Consider the following 6659-nt stretch of genomic DNA (forward strand, 5'->3'; position numbering starts at 1 on the left):
CTTGTTCCTGCCTCTTCTGTGGTTCTCAGCATTGGCTTGCCCAATTGAGTAGGTGACCGACCAACTATCAAATCACTAAGTGACACTTTGCCAAGATTACTGCCTAATGTTTCCCATAGCATTAGCAAATTTTTTTTTCTGTCATTTTCAAGACATAAAGATATCTGGAAAGAATGTACATTTTTGGAAATACTCCACTCAATGTATGTCTCCTAGAAGAATATTAAAATTGTTTCAAAATTCCACTATGGTGAATTTATATTCACACTGTCAACAAATATTTACTGAACAACTGATAAATACATATGGCTGCATCACACTACCAAGTATAAAAAGGTTCAAATTCATTTACCCTTAAACACTATTCAGTACAGTTCGAGATCCATCAAATACACAGCCTGAAGGAAGAACTCACATGCCTGGAGCCCATTAACCATGTTAGTATGCTAGGTGCTCTAAATATATTATCTATACACCAATCCTGTAAATTAGCACTTAGTGGCCCCATTTTAAAGATGAAGACCTGAGATTCAGGAAGCCAAATTCGGTTACTTTGAACTGGAGGAGATAAAGGCTGGGGTTGATTAACAGAGGAGCTTCTGTGTTACTGATGCAGACATCAGATTCTCCCATGATCAAAGGTCCTTGAGAAGAAAGAAATCATGTCTGGCCTGAGAGATCATGGATGGCTTTAACAGCACCTTGATAGATAAATAATACTGATTTATCTAAATTATTTATAGTGGATAAGTAATCAGAGTGGAGGTAAATGAGCAGCCCTGTTGAAACAAGAAAGAGCAATTTGTATTTACAGACAAGTGCTTCTTAACTGGAGCCAACAGATAGATGATAGGTAGACAGATAGATGGATCAATAGATAGTTAAGTGAGACATGATAAAATGCAGATTCAATTCAAAACAAGGAATAATTGAATACCATAAAAAGTCATATGTACCATTTATGAAAAAAATCAGAAAAATCAAAACCTAGAAATTTTTATAGTTTTAATATCTAGACTATATAATGATTCATTTCCATAATTTGTTTTTTTCTTCAATATATATAGTAAGAGCACTTTTCCAAATTTAATAAACTAGTTACACATTTTATGGATGAGTTTATTCAACCTGTTGGAAGCTATTCAGTTTGTTCCATTTTTGTCTTTAATCATTAAAAACAATACTAAAATGAGTATCTGTAATCATACACTGTTTTATATGTCCAATCATCTCCTTAAGATAAATTTATAAATTTGGATTGCCAGGCAAATACTGACATTCAAATGAAAGGGATTAAATATGTTGTGTCAAATTATTTAATAGAAACATTTTACTAATTTATTTTCTTATTTTACCAAATTAATCTTCCCTGAATATCACTTTAAATACATTATTTACATGATTTTTAAAAAAATGGTCTCCTATTTTCCTTGCTAAAGATGACTTCTTTACTTTCAACTTCACATGTCAATACAGCACCCTCTTGTCTATTTTTTCAAATTTATTTCATTCACGTCCTAGATATAATTTCTCATAAAATCCAGAAAACAATAATCCCTGAAATATCTCCCTACTTGTTATTTAATCACTCCTCCATTTATTCAACAAAATTTTTAAGATCTTAGTATGTGTTGAAATTATATGTATTCATTGGGAATAGCATTTCAACTACTCTGATTCTCCTTATTAGTAATAAAAGAATGGCTTTTCAGTAGTCATAAATGGATGTGATAGTTGGACCATAAAGAAGGCTGAGCACTGAAGAATCAATGCTTTTGAACTGTGGTGTTGGAGAAGACTCTTGAGAATCCCTTGGATTGCAAGGAGATCAAACCAGCCAATCCTAAAGAGTGAAGTGAAAGTCGCTCAGTCATGTCCAACTCTTTGTGATCACATGGACTATACAGTCCATGGAATTCTCCAGGCCAGAATACTGGAGTGGGTAGCCTTTCGCTTCTCCAGGGGATCTTCCCAACCCAGGGATGGAACCCAGATCTCCCTCATGGCAGGCAGATTCCTTACCAGCTGAGCCGCAAGGGAAGCCCTAAAGAAAATCAATCCTGAATAATCACTGGAACTCGACTGATGCTGAAGCTGAAGCCCCAATACTTTGGCCAATTGATACAAAGAGCTGACTCATTGGCAAAGAACCTGATGCTGGGAAAGATTGAAGGCAGGATGAGAAAAGGATAACAGAGGACAAAATGGTTGGATGGCATCACCAACTCAATGGACATGAGTTTGAGCAAATTCCAGGAAATGGTGAAGGACAGAGAAGTCTGGCATGCTGCAGTCCATAGGATTGCAAAGAGTTGGACACAACTGAGCAACTGAACAATAAACATCCAAAGGAATTTGTAAAGACCCAAAGTTCTAATGTCTTTCATAACCTTTATTTCTTTTACCTCTCACACTTTATTTATGTGCATATTGGACAAACTTGAATTCACATTACAAAAATGTTCATGTGTTTGGGATTTTTTCATTTATATTTCCATTTGACACTTGTAATTTATCTTTTATCCATGTTGTAATTTATCTTTTACTACATGTTTAATCTTTACTTTCTGGCTTGAAACTCTTAATGTTGAGTAGAATGAAATAGATGTGAAAGAAATCTGAAAATAGGTGTGAAGTAAATAGATGTGTTAAGTTTTTGTTCTTTTTCTCTCTCTTTCAAACTGAAACATAAATCTGAATATGTGGATAGAAGTCATACTATGCATAACCTAGTAATCTTGGGGATAAAATGAGGCCCAATTTGAAGAACAGAAAATTGTGTACTTTCAGAGACAGAATGATCCAGGAATAAGAAATGATATACGTATTTCTTTGGTGTGTTTTGCTAGACTTGTATGATAAGAGTGATTCATTTATGGTATATTTTAGAAAAGCAATATTTGCATTCTAAATAGCTGACTCTGTGTTTTGCATTTCCAAGAGCAATGTGGAAGGGTTGCCCCCTGACTGATAACGCTACCTGCTAGAGATAGCCTGAGAAATTAAACAGCTATGAACCTAGGTTAGGATGGAACAGAAGATAAGAGTCTCAAAGGTAGCGGCAATGTAAAGACGTTCAGTTGGTGAAAATTATTCTAGAAATAATTGTTAATGATTCATGGGATGCATCTTCACACAATATCAAACAGTCACAGAGGTGTTTTCACATCTTTGAGGGATAAACCAAATCAGTCTGTCACTGAATTCCCACAACATTATTTGTCCAGTTTAGAACCATGATTTTCCCAGCCTCCTCCGCTACCAGGCTCACTCTCAGTCTGAAGAGGTCTTTGGCAGGTGGCCCTGCTCTTGACCCAAGGGATCTTGAAAAGCTGCACTGCTCCTTTGGAACTTAGTCTGGGTTTAAACTTAGTCTGGAAGTGAAAGGTCCCTATAGTATATCATAAACAAAGTACATTTTATATGACGGCCCTGTACTTACATGAGAACCTGTAGAAGTCCATCCTGGGGTCACTAAGAACAGCATTTGATGAGAAGGTACAGTTCACGGTTAACACTGCATAACTAGCTCCTCACTTGTGAGGATGTGGGTAATTCCTGATAAGTGTCCAATTGTCATCTTGAAATAGGGGACATTTGGAGCAGTACAGTCTCCTATAGTAAATGATTAATGTGTATTTTTCTGATCTTGACAGATTCCAAAAGAAGAGCAGATTGCTACCCATAAAACTAAACAGCATCAATGTGGAATTACTGGAAGAATCCAAAAGTCTTTGCAGAAATGGTATGCTTACTCCAATGTTTCTCAAAAACCAGCTATTTTAAAGGGACCGGGGTCAATATAAATGAAATAAATGGAGGCTAAGATAAAATATGTCAGAAAATTCGCAGAAAGGTTATTTTAAGGTGGCATGTTAAAAACAATAATGGGCCATTAGGCTGTCTTGTTAAAGGCATTAAAGTCACAGGCACAATGTATGAGTCACATGGGCAAGATTTTCCACTTTTTATATAAAAACTTCAATATTGAATTTCTGGTAAAAGTAAGATGTTAGAATTTCTGTGTATATTATTATAAATATTTAAGTTCAGTTGTAGGCAGGGGAATAAGGAAAGTATTAATGACTCTAGAAATTTGCTATCAAAATGCTGCACACTATAAATAATATTACAATAATAGACTTTAATACAGTTTTTCTTTATAACTGTGTATTTAAAAATAATCTTTTGGCTGATCATTTTACATGCAAGCATGCTGCCTTTTACAAGCATGCATCTCCTTGTCAGAGACTTTAGCAATTATTTTTAAACCAGAATGTGAGCACCTCTGATGACAAGGTAAGGTACTAGACAATTTAATAAAGTGTAAGAAATGATTGCCTCACCTTCTAATTTAGAATTAGAGATGGGCTTGATGTGTCGGGAGTATGTCCCCAGAGCTCAGCACCTCTGGTTTGTGCACCACTGAAATCTCCAGGACCTACACCAAAATCTAAAACATAGAAGATACTCAATAAGTATTTGTTAAAAGAAAAAAAATTATTAATATATTCTTATTGTTTTGATAATTACTTGGATAATAAATTCTTACATTCCTTTTTGACTGCTATCCATGATTTTGGAGACTATAACTTTTTAACTCATTTGTCTTATTTAATTTTGCAGCAGCTAACACTGGAAAAATATTTCTCCTATTAACTCTTTTAGGGATGTTGATGCTTAAATTTATAAATTTTATAAAGAGACATGGAGCTCTTTGTGGTGAATTTATTTGGCTAGAAAACATGCCTTTACTTTTTTGAATTTACTTATTTATTTGCTTTTCTGTTTGTTTACTTTTATTTTTAGGCTATTAGTGGCATAACATCAACAGTAAGAAAAACACTGGATACAGAGGTACAGATAAAGATATTTAGCTCCCATGTACAATGTTTGATGATGCCTAAAGTACCTACTTCTTCCTAATAGAATCTCTGGACCTTTAAATGTTTTCATCTTTTGTAACTAAATATCTCATATCAGATACACTATATGGGATTTTTTAAAATTGAAGTATAGTTGATTTACAAAGTTGCATTAGGAGAATTCTTTTTTTTTCTTTTTTCCTTACTTACAATATATTAATAGATATAGTGTTAGACGTTGCTATTTAATTGCTTTCTGAATGTCTTGCATTGTCATTTTTAATCTTTAAAAATTGAGAGGAGGAAAAAGTCTTTATTCTTCCATGCATCTATGTTCAGGACTTTGGAAAGGAGCTGATCCCTGAGCCCTGTGCTGGGACACTGCCGAGTCCCAGAGGGCAGGTTACACTGGGTGTTTTTCGGAGTCGCTTAATGCAAACCCTTGTCTTTAAAGGGGTGGGGGGGGAGGGGCAATTAGCGAGTAAAAGGGAAGTAACAAGACTATGGCAGAAGACTCCAGGTGCCAGCTAGCCCTTACAGATGCTTTGACGACAGGAAACTCGTATAAATAAATGATGACGGTGCACGGAACTAGATGTGGAAAGGAGAGAAAGATACTGGATCACAAGATATATATCTGCACTCAGAAAATCAAGGGTGAGATTACTGAAAACAATTGCTGGGATTTTTTTTATTTAATCCCATTGACTGGATCACTGAACAGGACATTTTTCACTTCCAGTTTTCGTTTTGGCTGACCTAGGAAATCTCATGGTTTTGCTTTGTGACACATGCTTTTAGGAAAACCTGTTATTTCTGCCACTCTGCACTGCCCTGTCTCCACCGAACCACTGGGCTTTGGCAGAATTCGGAGTTTCAGTGCAGTAAGCAAAGGCAGGGAAATGATACGATGTGATACAGCTAAAGTCCCCACGATGACAGTCCACGCCTGTGTTGGTGGCTGGAAGGGAGAGGGGCTGCCACCCAGTGTTTTCACAGTGACTGTTTCAGGCGGTTTCTAAATTAACAATGAAAGCAGGAGGAGAAGAGAAACAAGAAAAGGAAAGATTCCCTTTCCTTGAGGGGAAAAGATGATTCAAAAGTGTCTGAGAAAACTTAGCTATGGTAATTCCCTATTCCAAACATATACAAGTCACAGGCAACCTTATTCTTTAGTTTCTAGGCACATTTCTGAGTTTAGCACAATAGGGAGAAGCAAATTGGAGGTTAGTGAATCCAGTGGGGCAAGAGGTGAAGAGGACTAAATTTCAGTCAAGACAACAAGCAAAGTACAAAGAATACAGTTTCTCTTTCATGTGCTTTGATCGTCTTTCCTGTTTCACCCTTATTGAATACTTTCTCAAAACTAAAAATAAAACACTGCGTTCTATTAAGTTAGGCTTTTCCTCCTAGGGAATTCTAAGTGGGTGAGTGTGTGTTTCTCATCTATGAATATAACTATATATTCATATTTTCATAGGTATAGTTTATATACATATGCATGCATATGCATATTTTTCTGTTGCTGGAAATCAGGCAATGGACAGGAAAAAGAAGAAAAAGTAGTCCATGCTAAAGACCCGAAAGAAAATGTTAGTTTCTTTAAACTGTTCTTATAACTTTAGTGACTGACACTGGTCAAACTCAGGCTGTGTATCAGATTTGCAGTAGTGGCATAAAGCCACACGCACGCCACAAGAAGCAGGGGCGAGAGTAAGGCGGGGAAGTGTTTATAGCCCCCACTCCGTGTTGTACAAAGAAAGCCTCCTCCTCACCTCCACACTGCAGCCCCTG

General features: G+C 36.1%; 1 long non-coding RNA gene across 1 annotated transcript in view; it reads left to right on the forward strand.

The window, feature by feature from the left end:
* Positions 1-4889, forward strand: part of LOC110134835 (uncharacterized) — a 167532-nt gene extending 162643 nt beyond the window's left edge. Inside the window, exons 4-5 of the long non-coding RNA XR_011492971.1 lie at positions 3657-3745; positions 4810-4889. This is a non-coding gene — a long non-coding RNA (uncharacterized lncRNA). The remainder of the gene's footprint in view (positions 1-3656; positions 3746-4809) is intronic.
* Positions 4890-6659: the final 1770 nt, after the last annotated feature.

Source organism: Odocoileus virginianus, chromosome 19 (assembly GCF_023699985.2).
Source record: "Odocoileus virginianus isolate 20LAN1187 ecotype Illinois chromosome 19, Ovbor_1.2, whole genome shotgun sequence".
NCBI lineage: Eukaryota > Metazoa > Chordata > Mammalia > Artiodactyla > Cervidae > Odocoileus > Odocoileus virginianus.